A 19002-nucleotide genomic window follows, 5' to 3' on the forward strand; every position below is an offset into this window, starting at 1 on the left:
AGAGTCATTGAAAAGTTCAGTAATCGAATTACACTACCAATAAAAGCATATAAACATTTTGAGCTTATGATGAAATTTCTGAGAAGAATAGTGAATGAGTCACCAAAAGTGATTACAATGTAGCTCTATCGAATCAATTATTATTCTTTTTCTGATTTCTATTTTTTATTCTTCTTTTATTTTAGTATTATGCTAGCAATCTAATCACATTAACCCGTTATCAATTTGCAGCTGAAATACATTTCCAACTAATTTTTAATTTCTAAGCATATAGCAGCCACACAAACTGAATGATCGGAATTAAGTACTAATAGGGAAAACATTTGCATTGACGAGATGTCTTCACGAAATTTTGTACGGATTATTGCCCAAGCATCGCTACAATATCCGAATAAATTGTTATTATTATTGTATTATTAGTATTATTGTATATAGCTGCCATATGACCGAACAAAATCAATATAAACATTTTTTTACACTGCTTTTTGCTATAAAAAATGCACCTTGTAAAGGAATTTATAACTTTGTGCAGCTGAATTTAACTTTCTTCTTATTATACTCTCGCAACAAACTTGCTAAGGAGAGTACTATAGTTTTGTTCACATAACGGTTGTTTGTAAGTCCTAAAACTAAAAGAGTCAGATATAGGGTTATATATACCAAAGTGATCAGGGTGACGAGTTGAGTTGAAATCCGGATGTCTGTCTGTGCGTCCGTCCGTCCGTGCAAGCTGTAACTTGAGTAAAAATTGAGATATCATGATGAAACTTGGTACTGCCTGTTTCTTGGCTCCATAAATAAAGATACAGAAGGTTGTTCGAAGATGGGCATAAATCGGCAAATATGTATGCCAACAAAATGGCAAAAACCGAAAACGTATAAAGTGTCATAACTAAGCCATAAATAAAGATATTAAAGTGATATTTGGCACAAAGGATCGCATTAGGGAGGGGCATATTTGGACGTAATTTTTTTGGAAAAGTGGGCGTGACCACAACCCCTACTAAGTTTTTTGTATAGCTATGTCAACCAAACTCTATAGAGTCGTTTCCTTCAAGCATTTCCATATACGAGTTCAAAAATGGAAGAAATCGGATAATAACCACGCCCACCTAGGTGAAGTTGATGTTGAAAATATCTAAAAGTGCGTGCACAACTAACAAAAAACGTCAGAAACACTAAATTTTACAGAAGAAATGGCAGAAGGAAGCTGCACCTAGGCTTTTTTTAAAAATTGAAAATAGGCTTGGCACCGCCCACTTATGGACCAAAAGACCGATTCAATGAAATCGGTATATAATATTTTTTCAACACCCCTGATGACATGTACGAAATATGGGTATTGGTCTTCTTCCAATATAACGCTATTTTGAATTCGATCGGATGCCTTCTCTGTATAATATATACATTAGGAAATGAAAATACAATTCAATACTCAAAGTACACAAATTGATCTAATCTAATTAATTTTACAGCAAAATAAAAAAATATGTAAATTATTATCACTTTATCATGCGAGAGTATAAGAATGTTCGGTGAAGTATTCGAACTTAGCCCTTGGACAGTTTTGTTTGTTTTTTATTTAAGGCACACACCCTATTCGTGCAAAGTTTTATTGCGTTATATTAATTGCTTCCTGTGTGTCAGTGTCAGCTATTTAATATTGTGCTAACATAACATATAATCAAAATGTGATATTAGAATGTAAGAAGAATGCCCTGTACTAATTTTGTCGAAATCGGTTTATCGGGCCCCGAGATATGGGATTTCACCAAAAAGTGGGCGGTGTCACACCCATCGTCCAATTTTTACACCAGTTCTCATAAAGCCTTCTCATAATTTAGTTGTAGTAGCATGAGCGTTTTAGGGGATATGCATATTAAACTTGCTAGAGGGCGGGGCCACGCACACTTGTTAAAAAAATTTTGCCCACAGGTGTCCTTGCTACTGCGATCATCTGTTAGGCTAGTTATGATGAGCTTGATGCCAACCAGCGTCATCATTACTTAAATTATTAACATTCAATGCCAATAACAACAATAGAGTGCAGCTGAGCATTGCCAGTAAACCACAAATATCAGCACCATAATTCCAATTACGTGAATTATTGTTATTTTATTCATTGTTAATTTTACATTTACTTGAATTACATTGGAAAAAAGCACACACGTACGGAATTACACGCACAACGAGTGTTTAATTTTTATATTTATACTTTTTGTGCATTCGTTGTCCCTGCAATGATGTAGTTTTGTATTTATTTGTTGGTGGGCTTTCATTGATTTCGAGTTTTGCATTGCATATGTATGTGTTTATAGTTCTATTACACCGATTGTGCTCATGAAGGGTGTACCTAGAGAAAGTACAAATCTTTAAAAAATTATTAAATGATAGTACCTATTATTAAAATATATCAATGATAAAAAAAATTTAAAAATATAGTACTTAAATTTTTTAATACTGAAACAAATATTTTTGAGAATTCTTTCATAGTATTTATATAGATATATTATATTATCTCCTAAAAAATTTTTTTAAATTTTTTCACAAAATATTTATAAAAATTTTTTAAAATATTACAAATATTTCATGTAACTCATTACAAAATCGTGTTTAAAATATTAAAAGAAAAACGTTTGATATTTAAAAATAAAATTTAATTATTTGGCATTAAATTATCTTTCAAAAATTAAAATGCAATTCTGTGGCACAAATAAAAGTTTCTTTTCTAGGCTGGTACAACTGTCAGTGACATCTGTACCAAATGTCACAACAAAATAATCGATAGTGTTTAGGATACACTTGTCTTTCTGTCGATTTTTACCATGAGTGAAATTATTCAACAAAGAAGCTCCATTAAAATTTGTGTGCGGAATTAAATTTTCGGTGTCTGAACATTCAGAATGTTGGAAGGAAGTGTGTTTGATCGGTTTCAAGAGGGCCAAGAACGCGTGACGACGACCCACATCCAGGACGGCCATTAGCATAAACTGATGATCAACAGGTCAATGAAACAAAGGAGTTGGTGCTTAAGAATCGACGATTAACAGAAAGGAATCTTGAGAAAAGTGAAGTACAATTGGTTCCAAATCACTTAATTTTTTTGCAGTGTCGCGTTAACGTCTCTGAAAAATGCTTTGGTACAAAGCCGAAAAGAACACGTCAAAGCTGGTCAAAGCTCAAGGTAATTTTGACAGTTTTCTTCTATTATCGAGGTGTATTGCACTCCGAATTCATTCCGACCGAACAAACTGTTAACAAAGAATACTCCTTGAGTGTTATTTCTCGTTTGCGCGAAGCTATTCCTGAAAAGGGGACGGAATTTTGGGCCGACAGCTCTGGTTTTTGCACCACGGCAATGCACCGATTTATTTCCGTGTGACTGCTGGCTATTTAGCAAAGACAAACGACCGCTTCGGGATATGCTATGAATTAATATGATCACTCAATGCTCTTACGCAAATTGACTGTTTCGAGAATTGCCAAAAATGTTTGTACAAGTGTAATGAGGCCAAGGGGTATTACTTTGAAGGGACGATATAGATTTTGAAAAATAAATTAAAAATTTTAAAATTATAAACAAAGTCTTACTATTTTTTGCTCATGGTAGTATATATACTTTTGAGCGGCTCCGACGACTCTTTTTGGGTGTTACAAGCTTCGTAGAAAACTTAAAATACCCTATTCAGGGTAAAAACCGTAGCCTTCACAGGCGGTAAGAAACTACACCAATATCATTTTAAAAGAAACAATGGTTGGCAGGTCATCTATTTCGCTTTCATGTGCCCCTTTTCTCTGTAAAAATCAGATATCTCTCTCAGAAATGAAAAATTTTAGTTAACGAATAGCTTAGCTTAGTAACCCAGAGACTCCTTTCAGGGACAAACCTTTTTCCCCAAAAAGAATTTGTGATTGAACTCAGCTAAAAGGAAACACAAATCTAAAGGACTATTATCTTAAAGTCCCAATACTCTATTTCGAAACTTTTTTTCAACAGGTCACTTTATTATATTCAGCCTGTTAAATGAAAATTAAATGTTTAACACCCTTTTGACACCCTTTGTTTATCAACGTACTTATATAATAACATTTGGTTGAAACTGCACACTAAACTATCTAAATGCAATGTGGCATCGAGACCACAAACAAATTTCAGTCAATTTACTAATTAGCATTTTTAATGACTTTATGTTCTGGGCAACAACGTACAACAACAGCAAGAAATTTACATTCGCAAAATCTCAACTAAACCAGAAACTATTTATAACGAACCAAAAATGTAATAAAAGATCACGACACCAATTTGCCTGAACCATTAATTGTGGGATGGTTCTTTCAAGGACACCTCTCCGCTCACAAGAGGACATAATATGGTTTATTTTAACGAATATCCGTGTTTTTATAAAACTTTTTCACTAACAAGTGTCTTTGGAGAGAAGTAATAAATCTACAAAGAACTGGCAATTTAAATACACAATCTATTTTTAATAGGGATATTCACATCAGCTTTGTCATTTCGGTAGTTTTTACGTGAATTTTCTTTTTTTATGCTCGCTGCAAAATAATTTTAGACAAATTTTTCATAAGTAGATATTTAAAAAATTTAATCAGCTGGTTTTGCGCAAAATTTACCACACTATAGAGATCGAGCAAAAAGTATGATCCCAGTCAAGTTTTTAACGAAGTATCAACTAACTAATTACCAGATTATCATGTTCAGTCTCAATACCTCTAACGATTTTAATACCTAAACTATTTATTGTTATACAGTTATATAAAGCGATAATTTAGAAAAGCTCTGAAAATTAGTTGAGATCTTCAATCAACCAGGCATATCTATTGAGTTTATATAACTTCAATGTTTTACTAAAAGATAAAGTTTGCTTTGAATTCTGCACTTTGGAATTCAATAAAAAAATGCCTAGTTAAATCTAATAAAATCTGTAAAGAAGACTCGCTCGAATTACGATATGATATGTAATTTATCGGAAATTACATATCTTTCGTTTGAATAATAAAACTCCGGCAAATTTACCGTACTGTGCGGCTTGCCTTCCAGTTTATTAATAATAATTTTATTCTTTATAAAAATCTTATTTGCTAAATTTACCTGGAGCCGTTGTGCTGACTTGACATTCCTCAGCATCAACGACCCGGCATATCATAAATAAACATATCGAATAATAACAGTGGCATTTGATTTCATTGCTTTAATGCTTGCTTATGAATATTTCCTTATTTATGTATTTTGCAATTTAATATGTATGTATGTAGTTGAATCTGAAGATTCAACTTACATTTTAGAGGAATGAAAAATATTATAAGTGGTGGAGTCGTTTGACGACGCAACTCCCCCAGCGTTACTGTTTGAACTCTCCTGAGTTCTTGTATTTACTATTATGTATTTGTATTACAATGATTATCAATGTTATATTAATACCATATGATACATTTTTATGGTATTTTAATTCTGCAATTTCTTTTATGTTTTCTATATTTTTTATTGCAATATCATTGAATGTTAATTTTTAATTTTTCGGCAGGGTATATAATTGTATGAATATATTCTGTTTCATTATTTTTAAATTCTTGTTTTAAAATTTCCATTGTACAATTTACAAATTTGATTATATAGTTATTTTTTAATACAATTTTTCTGTCATCGTAGTTTTGTTTTATTACATCATTTTTTGCATTTCTTATTAATATTGTGTCATCGCTTATTTCTTGTATTGATGTTTTGTTATTATATTTAAATTCGCAAGTATTTGAAAATATGCAGCTTTTACTCAATTTTAGATTTTTAAGTGCTTTATTTTCTACATAATCAAAATAGTTTTCGCCAATTTTTATAACAAATTATTTTTTTTCAATAATTTGTAATTTTATTATCGTCATCTGTAAAAGTATAAATGTATAACCGTTTTAGGTTTTGATTTAAAAAAAACTTAAATTGGATTTTAGTCGCCTCTTACGACAGGCATCTCTTACCATGGGTATATTCTAGAAAGACCCCTTACCCACTGGGGTAAAAAAAAATCATGTATACATATATATGTAGAAAAAAAAATTAAATGTTATAATCTCCATTAAATGCCTTTAGACTAAATAAATCGCCATCATTCTCATTTGGATTTTCTATGTTTGCCAATTTCATTGGTCTTTTTATATTTGCCGGATGAACGTTTTGTAAGGGAAATATTCTGAAATATGGTTGATCCTTATGCCGTACTCTTTTGTAGTTTTTAATCGGTTCTGTTTTTTGTCTGTTTTCTATATATTCAACCACTAGCCTGAATTTTTGTACTTTTTCTAAGTCCTTAGAGTTTTAAGTTTATTGAAATGCTTTAATAATTTTTCGATTTCCTTTTTCTCATTTAATTTTAAATGATCAAGGTTGATGTTCTTTACTTCACTTATATCTAATGAATAAACTTGCTCTTGCATAGTTTTCATATAGAATGGAAGATTCACACCATTTTTCAAAATTATTGTCACTTTTTCGATATTGAAATGCTTTAATAATTTTTCGATTTCCTTTTTCTCATTTGATTTTAAATGATCAAGGTTGATGTTCTTTACTTCACTTATATCTAATGAATAAACTTGCTCTTGCATAATTTTCATATAGAATGGAAGATTCACACCATTTTTCAAAATTATTGTCATTTTTTCGATATCAATGGTTTTAACGTTTTTTAAAAAAAGGAATCATTTCCTATTAACAAATCATTTGGTTTATTATAAATTACCGTAAAGTTCTACAAATTTCGAGCTACATAGATACAATTCCAAGGAATTTTTTTTTTTCAATTGAGGTGTCTTATTTAAAATTTCATAAATATTTAAGATACATACAATATTTTATTAATTTTTATTGAAGTCAGCACTTTTGCCACCTTCGCTCACTTAAATAGCGATTATTTCGAGTAGCATTAAGGATTTCGGATTGCACTTAACCCTCTCGTTCGAAAAGCAATAGGTGTGTTCGACCAGCTTCTATCCGTCTATTAATGAAATTATCACATTCACACTCGAATATGGCATTTCGTTGCCATAAACGTAATTCTTCCGTATTCATTTGAAAATTTGTTTCAGGTAGAGGTGCAAACAAAAAATCCATAATTTATTTCATATATATAGTGCTATAACTTTACACACATAATCTAAGTACGCAATTTTATATTTTAAAGGAATTTTAACAAATTAACTTCTGTATCTACTGCTGCTTTTTGTTTTTCTTTTCCCGTTTGTTCGTTTCTTTTTCTAATGGTATTGTTTTTGAATTGATTGAAACATTTAGTGAGTATAATTTCGGCGTTGACTTTGTTTTTTTTTTACAAAGAAAGTAATGGCTTCCCATAAAACTACTACTTAAACTACTAAATTATTAGTTGAATATTATTTTACCTTGCTGTTGGTGCTGCTGTTGTTTTGTTTTTGTTTTGTTGTTACTGTTACTGGCGTCGTTGTCGTTGTTAATGTTGTTGCTGTTTTTTTTTTGCTGCCGCTGTTACTGTTATTGTTGTTGCTTTTGTTAATGTTGTTGTTGTTGCTGCTGATGTTGCTTTTTTAATGTTGTTGTTGTTGCTGCTGATGTTGCTTTTGTTAATGTTGTTGTTGTTGCTTTCGTTAATGTTGTTGTTGCTGCTGATGTTGCTTTTTATTGTTTTTTTTTTGCAACTTTCATTTATTTAGCAAAGTTTATTAATAATTTATTTTCAATTTATTTATTTAGCGTATTTTATATAGTTTAATTTACTTCATAATATTTCATTTATTTAATAAAAGTTTGAGAATACTTTTGCTTTCAACGCACTAAAATTGTTACGATGTATAGTAGAAAAATGGGGAACACCGAATTACCGACTGCGCCAATTACGATATGATATGTAATTTATCGGAAATTACATATCCTTCGTTTGAATAATAAAACTCCGGCTAATTTACCGTACTGTGCGGCTTGCCGTCCAGTTTATTAATAATAATTTTATTCTTTATAAAAATCTTATTTGCTTAATTTACCTGGAGCCGTTGTGCGAATAATAACAGTGGCATTTGATTTCATTGCTTTAATGCTTGCTTATGAATATTTCCTTATTTATATATTTTGCAATTTAATATGTATGTATGTAGTTGAATCTGAAGATTCAACTTACATTTTAGAGGAATGAAAAATATTATAAGTGGTGGAGTCGTTTGACGACTGATTAAAATGTGATCGCGTTGCACTTGCATAATTCATAAGCTCGCAATAATGCCACAATGACAACTATAATTACTGCTCATGAGCAATCTGTTAAAGGAAAGTAATGCGGACTTAAGTTAATAAAAAAAATGCTTACACATAATTCAGCACAAAAGAGCATAGAAGCCTGCAAAATGTCTAATTTAATTTTTACAATTTTCGGCTAAACAAAAAACTCGTCGAACATAAGTATTTTGGGAAACCCAATTCCCGTTGGAAGTGATTAAGTGCTTTTACTTTTATTACTCTTTATTATAATTATATATGAATATTCTGCCGTTTTTTGTTGTGTTTTAGTTGTTTTAACATTTTCCTGTGAAAGTATTTAGAACTTCTAAATCGAATTATAATTCGTTTTACTATTTCAACAGATGGAGGAAATAATAAAATAATATATACAAATTTACAAACTTAATATCTGACTGCCCAATTATTCACGTATGCTTTTTGAAAACTAAAAATGACATTAATTAATTTATTAAATTATAAATAATTACATACTTACTTATAAATAAGTGTTTAGTTTAAAGTGATACGAAAAGTATACAAACATGCATATCAGAAAAAGGGTGCTTCATTACATTTGCACCAATATCAATATTTCATTTTTCATTCTAATAAGAGCTGCTCTCATGCCACAAAAACAACAACTTCAAATACTTAAGTTAAGTTCTTCAAATAGCCATAGGCATTTCCTTTGCTTTGCTAATGGGCTAAACTCAACGAAACTTAATACAGCCGTTAGCCGAGTTTACTACATACACGCGCATATACATAACTCATAATGGCGTCCGTTCGAACCAGTCGCTTAACTTCACTTTTTTTTATTTGCAAAGGGGCGAAGTGCTATTTCCACTTCATCAACATAATTAATTTCCAACACACAGCGAAAAGGATAGCAAAACTATGAAAAGGCAACAACAACAATTGCACATTAGCGAAGAAATTGACTAACTAAGTACGTAATTATAAACAGCTACTGAGACGTAGGCTGAAACGACGAGGAGACTCTTAACTTTCTATACTTGCATAGAGGGTGGGTGCGAGGTTTTTGAAAAATATTTTTCAGCAAAGTATGCACGACGCTACTTTTAACTGCAGAATCAATGAAAAATGAAGAAAAATAAAACTCACAAAAAACAACAACAAATTCGCTTTAACTTATAACCAAGTTGTTTGGAGTATTAGAAATGAGCGTAAAGAGAAAATGCAAACACTCGACCAGGTTGACCGGCAAGGATATTAAGCAAAAGCAAGGCAGGAAGTGATAGCGCTCGGTTAAAGCAGGAAAAAACAGACAGTGCGCAGCAAGTCCAATCAAAACCAAACACTAAAAATTAAAGAAAAACACAATTTAGTCTTCCGCTTTGCGGGGTCAGGGGATGTTGTCGTTGTGAAGATAACGTAGAAGAAGTTCTGGCGGGCAAAGTGGAGCATAAAAATTACAAACTTTATTCCAGTGCCGACAGTGCGATGTACGCTTTTTTTGAGTTTCCAACATTTTGCATTTATTTGCGTTTTCCCTTCGATTTTATTAAATTATTTTATTTTTTATATTACTTTTATATTTTCGCAACTGTAAACAACACTTTCTGCCAAAGTGCGTGAACGTGGCCAACACTTTTGCATTTTATCGCTGCCTGCTTTGTAATTATACATTTTTGTGCGCTTATAGTTTCTGTGGCGTTTTGTTGGAAAACCTTTTCTCATTGCGCGTTTCAGCCCTACCACTTAGTGGATTGCTGCATTTAAATGCAACCTCTTCACAGCGGATGAAAGGGCATTTTTTGTGGTCCGAGTAAGCATTATTCGGGCGGAGTCTTTTGTATGTGCTGCTAAGGAATATTTTCATATGCATAAGGACAAAATTTTAGCATGGAATTAGACATTTGACAGCGTAAATGCAATCTTTATTAAAGAAAAAGCTAAGCATTCTTTGGTTTAATTTGTATACCCTGAACAGGATTTACTTTGTTTGCCACGAAGTTTGTAACGCCCAGAAGCAAACGTCGGATACTCTACAAAATGTATATGGTAGATAAATGATCAGCGTGATGATATGAGTTGACTTAGTCATATTAAAACTAAAACGGCTGTGTAAATAGACGTTAAGCAATACCAAAACCTCCGTCAGGATCGGGAAGGACCGCTCCGAGCCGTTCGATACCAAACGGTGTTTCAGACAAGGCGATGTCTATCGTGCGACTTCTTCAACCTGCTGCTAGAGAAAATAATTCGAGCTGCAGAACTTAGTCGAGCAGGTACAATCTTCTATAAAAGTTTACAGCTGCTGGCGTATGCCGATGTATCAATATCATTGGCCTTAACATCCGCGCCGTTAGTTCTGCTTTCTCTATACTGGATAAGGATGCGAAGCAAATGGGTCTGGTAGTGAACGAGGGCAAGACGAAATATCTCCTGTCATCAAACATACATTCGTCGCACTTGCGATTAGGCTCCCATGTCACAGTTGACAGTCGTAACTTCGAAGTTGTAGATAATTGCTTCTATCCTGGAACCAGCATTAACAGCAACAATAATGTCAGCCTTGAAATCCAACCCAGAATAAAGTAAAGTCTTCTCTCGACGAACAAAAACCAAACTCTATACATAAGTCACTCATTATTCTCGTCCTGCTATATGGACGATGACAACATCTGATAAGTCGACGGTACGAGTTTTCTAGACAAAGGTTCTGCGAAAGATGTATGGTCCTTTGCGCGTTGGTCACGTCGAATATCGAATTCGATGGAACGATGAGCTGTATGAAATATATGACGACATTGACATAGTTCAGCGAATTAAGAGACAGCGGCTAGGTTGGCTAGGTCATGTTGTCCGAACGGACGAAAACTCTCCAGCTCTGAAAGTATTGGACGCAATACCCGCTATGGGAAGCAGAGGAAGAGGAAGACCTCCATTCCGTTGGAAAGACCAGGTGGAGAAGGACCTGGCTTCCCTTGGAATTTCCAATTGGTGCCGTGTTGCGAAAAGAAGAAACGACTAACGAAGATTATAGAAAGTAAGAAAAAGAAACGTAAATGCATGCCTAGAAAGCTTAGAGTGTTTTCATAACTATAATAAAAGACAATATGGTCAATATTCTCAGGAGCTAGATCATTCAGAATAAATTTAGGAGAAGTATTGCAACTAAGACAAATATATAGCAAAACATATCAAAATATTACGAAATAGAATATAGTTTTAGCGGTATACAGCAAGCAAAATATTAAGGCATTGAGAGAGACAGAAGACCTTATTGACCCCTCGGTAGTTCGGTTTCAAACTGGTTCTTCAAAGAAAACACAAGCCATACATACATAGGTTGATTGGAAGGTTGATATTTATCCACTTCACAGTTCGGACCAGCCATAATGTGATTACTACCTCTTTGGAAAATTCGTTCCATTAAGGAAGATGGCTTCTCTGATATTGGCATTATCATCAAAACGGCAATAACTTATCGAACATAAATGAAGGAAACAACTTTTGCATTTAAGAGACTTTATATATACGAGGTGTGTTCAAAAAGTATCGCGAATTTTGTGTTTTTCAAAAATTATTTATTTATTCATGAATATATTTTGTCCCCTTCAAAGTAATCCGCATGAGATATTATACACTTGTGCCAACGGTTTTTCCAATCTTCGAAGCACTTCAAAAAATCATTTTTTTTTTATCTTCTTCAGCTCCTCCTTCGATGCCGTCTTTATCTCGTCAAGAGAAGCGTAACGTCGTCCTCTCATGGGTCTCTTCAGTTTAGGGAACAAGAAAAAGTCACAGGGGGCCAGATCTGGGGATACGGTGGCTGCGGCATCATTAGTGTGTTGTTTTTGGCCAAAAAGTCGCGCATAAGCAACGATGTGTGAGCAGGGGCGTTATCGTGGTGCAAAAGCCAATTTTTGTTCTTCCACAAATCCGGGGGTTTCTGGCGGATTGCTTCGCGCAAATTGCGCATAACTTGCAGGTAATATTCCTTATTAACCGTTCTTCCCTGTGGCAAGAACTCATAATGCACCACGCCCCTGCAATCGAAGAAAACTATCGCGATACTTTTTAAACACACCTCGTATATATGTATGTATTTGTTAACATACTTCACAAAAACTCTAAACAAATAAAATAATGTCGATTTGCCTACAACATCGTCTCTTGAATAACTGTATGCTACTTTTCATACTTTGTTGTACCTTCAATGTCGCGCCTTCATCTGATAATTGCAATAAATTAATTAATATGAAAAGTAAAGTTGTAAATGGCTTTTTTTTTTGTTGCGCGTTGTTATTGTCTTTGCAGCTGCGGCTGGTGGTAATGAATGTTTTAGCAAACTATCATGTGGTTGTTGGGCTACAACGTTAAGGCTCCACCGAATGATCCACGCGACGAGCAGGACGCACGACCGAATGCGCGAGACTAACCAATGGAGATGGCGTGCGAAAGCCAACTTGTTAGTCGGTTTGGACAGTTCGCCGTTGACTGTGTTGTTTTCTGCCTTCCCGCACCGGATCAAGGAAATGAGAAAAGTTACTTTTATGGTTTTAACTTTACTTTAACGGTTACTTTTTTATTTCTCAGTCTTGCTGCGGATGCGTTTTACGCTTAACAGCCTGACATTAAAGTCAGTCACAGCCACGCCGCACTGCTCGCTTTTCATCTAAGTAATGATGTTGAATTTTGCCGCACTTTGTCATTCGAAATGGAAATTTAAAATTTTTCGAAGCGAGCCTCCTAACAAATGTTGTAAGTTCCTCGCTCTAGAAGATTAATCTTTTCATGATTTTATTAATCACTTGCAAATGCTATCATAATTATATATATTGAGTTGATTCATATCTTAATAGACAGATTTTAATTCCAAAGATAACTCGGAGTATTATCTGCAATACTACCTTCGTCCAAATAGAGTAAGCTAACACGTGAAATCTTTTCTTGTTTCGGAAAGGACTAAGTCTTCTAAGTGTTCTTACATACAGTACCTTCGCAATATGCACCAAAAACAAACAGCGCTCAGTGTGAATTTTAGTCTAATGGCAATATTATTATCTATAAAAACTTATTTTAGTTGTAGCGAATATTTTTAAAGAAATATGGATATATTACTTTGGGCAAAAACTAGTAATGATGGGTTTTCATTAGGGCAAAATAATTGACTTCAAACCTGCTTCAACGAGCAGCTGTTCAACTGGTGTCAAATGCGTTTTCATTACAACATCAGTTGTAAACCTGTCGCTAAGTTTTGGTGTCAGATAATTAACAACCCGGTTTCACTATAGGTGGCAATTGTGAACAGACAATTTCACCAGCTGTTATATTAAAAAGATAATTCCTTTTAAAAAAGTGCGTGAAAAACAAAAAAATTATAAATATAGAAAATTTGCTATTGCAACTGCGGTGCTATGTCTTGTAACGACATTAAAAGCATGAAAAAAGAGGACTAATCAAAGAAATCCAAAGCAGTGAAGGATTAGACCAGGCTAAAAGAATCGTTCTAGCTGTGGATTTTACACCACACTTAGATTTAAGCTGGTTTCTGAGAATCCAAAGTGGTTAAAAAACTTCCTGAGAACGACTCTGGAAAACTTCGACTTTTTAGTTGGGCTCCTTACCCCATATATAGGGTAGTGAAAAAAGGATTTTCGTAGTTTTAATCAAACTTCAACTTATTGTTTTTTATATTTACAATGAATTTTAATGACCCAAATATTTTTCATTTTAGTGGACCATTTTTTGCCATTTTTCAGCTAAAGACAATATTTCATCAGCGTTTCTGGTTTCTTGGCGAAAAACTGCGACAAGTAATTTTCACAGGCTTCTCTTGAAGCCAACTTTACACCATTAAAGGAGTTCTGAATTGACCGAAACAAATGATGTTCCGATGGTGCAAGTTCTGGGACGTATGGTGGATGCATCAAACTTCCCAGCCAAGCTTTCCCAGTTTTTTCCGAGTCATTACAGTTGTGTGTGGTCTAGCGGTGTCCTTATGGAAGATGAAGCCCTTTCTGTTGATCAGTTCTGGCCTTTTTTTCGATTGCTTGCTATAATCTTATTAGTTGTTGGCAGTAAAATGTAGAGTCAATATTTCGGTCAAGCTGAAGCAGATCATAGTGGATGATTCCTTTCCAATCCCACCAAACACTCGGCATAACCTTTCGAGGTGTCAATCCTGGCTTTGCGACCATTTGCTTCACCACGCTTGGACTGTGATCATTCGTTTCAGAAATTGTTCGATTTAGTAGCTTCTCGAGCCAGATGAGTATTTTTCTGTTGGGAAAATCTACCATTTGTCATATAGTGCATAAGACGTGTGATGGAGTTTTTAAAGCTTTAAAAAATGAGTTTTTAAAAGCAAATATTCAGGTATATTCGTGCATTAGTGAAATAATAAAAACTGTATTATGGTAAGATTCCGAACATCCAAGAAGAATGGATAAATATGTACACACGTTTTTACCAGCTATGGAATTTCTCTTATTGCTCTGCTCTGGAGTATTGGATGGGAAACACATAGCGATTCAGGCGCCTGCCAACTGCGGTTGCGAGTGTTTCAACTACAAGAAAATCAATACCATTGTTCTGATAACTATGGTTGATGCCGACTATAAATTTTAGTTTCTAGAAGTTGGAGCTTGTGGTCGCGAATCTGATGGAGGTTTTTGCAAAGCAAAACTATTGGAAAATAATAAAATTGAAATAAATTAAAATATCTATAAAATATCAGATGTGCTCTTTCGATGGCTCTTAAGTTTTTCGTATTCGAACTCTTTAAAAACGTACTTGATGAAACCATTCAGCTTCCGCAATGAAATTATTGCGTACAAGATATCTAATTATAATATGTGTTTTGCGTTTTCGGATCGTCACGTTACTCCCGAACAGGCGAAGTTACTGTCGCGATTTGTGTATTACATTATTTAGGCAAAGATACAAATGGCATTACTGATACGGGTAATTGAAAATGAAGTTGAGGGAAAAAGGAATGCTTTTATCAGTTCCACGAAGCAGCGATTTAGGGAGGGCAGCAGACACGATAAGTTGAATGGAAATATAAGAGGACGATATTGCATAACACGTGTTTGTAGTCTCTTTCTCTTTTACAAGAATGTAATTCCATAATTTAAGTTATTTTGTAAATACAAAATATTTTCAGGGCCTTATTTTATAAGCTTCTCAAATTTATATGAAACAAAAGTAACATCAGTTTAAATTCAATATATTTTTATATAATACATATCTTATACAAAAAATGTTATTAAAATATTTTTATTAATTATAATTAAAAAGACCTATGAATGCATTAAATGAAAAAAGTTTCCATCCCTCAGTTTTATTCAATATTTGAACTGTTGTACATACATACATACATACATATTCAATTTATCAATGAATATAGTATTTTAAAAATTTGCTTTCTCACGTTGAAAAAATTATAAAAAAGACAAGGTACATTTCATTTGACTAGCATAGAAAAAAAATTTTGCGAATTTGAACGGTATGATGGAGCTATAAAGTAAACCAGCAAAATTAGGTTTTATTAACACATACAATTGTGCAACTGCTCTTATTTCAGTAATTTCTTTAAGCAGTTGAATATCAATTCACATATGTCCCGCTTGAACTCTTAATTATTAATCTAATTATGAAAATTCTTGGGCCCACTCTCGGCCATTTGACGATACAAAGTTTCCTAACTCATCCCAACCATCAGTTTTAGTTACTCACTACTACTTGAGTATACTCATCATCGTCTTTTTGCACTTGACGTTTTCCTTAATTACCATATGATGTGGATGACGTTGATAGTATATCCCTGATATAATTTCCGACTCCAACAATGTTGTTGGAGAGCTTGAGGCCGATGGACTGTCCTATAATAGCAAACATTCACATGGTAAACAAATAGTAATATTTTTATTTATTATGCTTTATGTATATACTCACTTTTGTTAGATTGGAAGTGGAATGAAGCGAATTCTCAAAGTCAACTCTAGAATCTTCAATGATATGATTTTTTCAGCACCTTGTTCACTTTTTGTGTAACTTATACGATTAAAGGCCGCCTGGAAGAAATGTTTGTTAAATAATTTTTTTTGTAATACTTTACAAGAACTTACGCGTAAAGAGCAGCAAAAGTTGTTACATTTGGCTGCCACCTTCGATAGGGACATATTTAATATTTCAGCCAACTCATGTTATTGAGCCTCTCGAAGGGTTCTGTCTCTATATTCAGTAGAAATGAAGTTCCATTTTCCTACCCTGGTGTCAACTTCTTGAACTAGATGCTGAAACTGAAAAAAACTACAAAAATAAATAAATTATATCCTGAAAATATAATAAAAACCTTACCTCGAAATCGTCAAAAAACTTTTTGAAAATACGTTATCCTTTTTAGCTGCCATACGAACGGCAATAAACAAAATTGCCAACATCGCGGCAAATCAAAGTTAAATCTCTAATGTTGCCACAAATCGAAGTTTGATTGTTTTTATTTGGTTATCATTTTATATGACCGTGACAAATATGCCAGCAATCGTAATTCACACCATTTGACTACCGTTTTCATTATTCTGACAAAATTTCACGTCAAATAGTACCTAATGAAAACCACTAAAAGAGGAAACCAGAAGGTAAAGTGAAAACCATCTTCAAGATCATTTAGATAATTGAGCCAACTGAAGACATTAATTGTGAATCGCTACGCGCATTGAAGAGTATTGGAGCCAAACGGGATTACATTGTGAGAGAAGACAACCAACATCAGTGGTGACTAAAGTACTTTCGCGTAATTCTCCTTTCTGTGTTGGCGGACTTCGGACTAAAAAAATAACCTTGGTCGAACCAATACTCGAGGTAATCTAAGTAATTTATGACGTTATATTATTATATAATATTTCTTATTTATTTATTTAATTCAAATAAGAAAATATCTATAGGCATCTACTATACCCATATTTAAATTATGGGAACTGAAATTGCTAAATAAAGAAAGAAGAATTTCAGCGAAATGCCTTATGATCATATGATAGCGTTCCATTTCCTCACAATTCGTAGCACATAAATGATGTCCAGTAGGAGTGTAAAAAGTAATTTTTAAATTATAAATTTCTTATTTAAAACACCTGCAAAAAGTGTATAATGTGAATTAATTTAAATGTTTACAGATTAATATAATGAATTTGAAGTAAAAAATATGCGTAAAGTGTAATAAATATAGTGAAATAGCTTGTTGAGAAGTTTTGAGATGTTTTAACTTTAAGTACAATAATCTAAGCGTTTGCGGTACCTATAATCCGGTATATTTTTTTATCAGGAAGACTTCCTCTTTCCAACGGCACCTTCAGATCGCGGCGCCAAAGAAATCACTATACACTTATTTTCAACTCCTTTATACCGTTAAATCATTCCATAAAATAAATCTTGTGTTTCAGATTTATTTTGTCACATCATCAGCAGATTGCAACGTCTCATGCAAAGTGGTAGGATATACATGCACTAAAAAGGATGTAAAGCCCTTTAACCGAAAAATCTTGAATTGGCACAATAATAGCGACTTAAATTACTTTTCTTTCAATTTATTATTATAATTTTTTCCGTTTGCTTTACTAAAAATTGACATTTGCAAAAACTTTATGCCAGAAGTGCAAATTTTTCTAAACAAAAAATTAACTACACTTACACAAAGCACTTAAAAAACATTTGTGTACACCTGACAACACAACAACACGCTTTATATAAGCGGAAAATTATATTTTATTGCTTGCTACAAGAAAAAAAAATAAAATATATTCACCCACCATTACACAGCTTAAATAACTAGCAGGATATTTGAGTGCTACTGAGTAAGCACAGAAAAGCCGTTTCAACGACTCACGACACTCGTTGTCGGCTGCGCCACACACACAATACAAACGCTAGTTAACGACAGACTGAATCGCGCAACACAACCCACTCAGCCCACAAAACACGGTATATCTAGTGAGTTTTGTGACTTTATTGTTTTATCTGAGTTTCCCTTTAAAACTTCAGCTTTTTCTATCAAGACGAAATCAGCGTTGCAATCATTGAAACGAAGCTTTCATTAACCGTTTGTAATTGCCGACTGTGTAGCCGTTAGCCTAACGCGTCCAAGCAACCAATTATTCTGGCCAAGTAAAACAAAACCGGCAGCCGAAAAAATGCACGCTCGTGTCCTTGCAACACAACAACGACTGGACGCGTGTGCATTTCCGTTCTCCTGCCACAGAAAGGCCAGAAGCTCTGCTTTGAATCAAAAATTTTACGAAAAGTACACGAATTAGACGCGTAATCCATTACTCACTTGCCTCCGTATTTTACCGTAGACACGTTAACACACACTAAATTGTGCCTTCATATAACAGTTGTTTAAATAGAAAGTGCAGCACGAGCAGGACCTTCGGAAATTCGCAGCTATCAGTTAAACTTTCATATCATATGTTGCAAAACATTGTTATGCTGGTGGGTGGAAGCAAGTGTTGAACTGTTGAGCGCAAGGCTTCTCAATAAAACGCTCATTGACAGCTTTCAATTAATACCGTTAAAGTTCTCTAATCTACATTGCCGGTTAATGTGCGAGTGCCAGTAAGGTCTGGGGAGTTTGAGTTTTAGCTGAATAAGCTGAATGTGGAGGAAGGAAGCAAGTGATGATTTGCTGAGTGCAAAGTGAATAAGACGCTCTTTGAGAGCTTTCAATTTATACCGATAAGGTTCTCTAATCTAATTCGCCGGGAATGTGATAG

At 33.7% G+C, this 19002-nt stretch overlaps 1 pseudogene; it reads right to left on the reverse strand.

Moving 5' to 3' along the window:
- The window catches only part of LOC126754595 (cubilin-like), a 295041-nt pseudogene extending 276385 nt beyond the window's left edge, over positions 1–18656 (reverse strand).
- Between the last annotated feature and the right edge of the window lie 346 nt (positions 18657–19002).

Source organism: Bactrocera neohumeralis, chromosome 4 (genome assembly GCF_024586455.1).
Source record: "Bactrocera neohumeralis isolate Rockhampton chromosome 4, APGP_CSIRO_Bneo_wtdbg2-racon-allhic-juicebox.fasta_v2, whole genome shotgun sequence".
Taxonomy (NCBI): Eukaryota; Metazoa; Arthropoda; class Insecta; order Diptera; family Tephritidae; genus Bactrocera; species Bactrocera neohumeralis.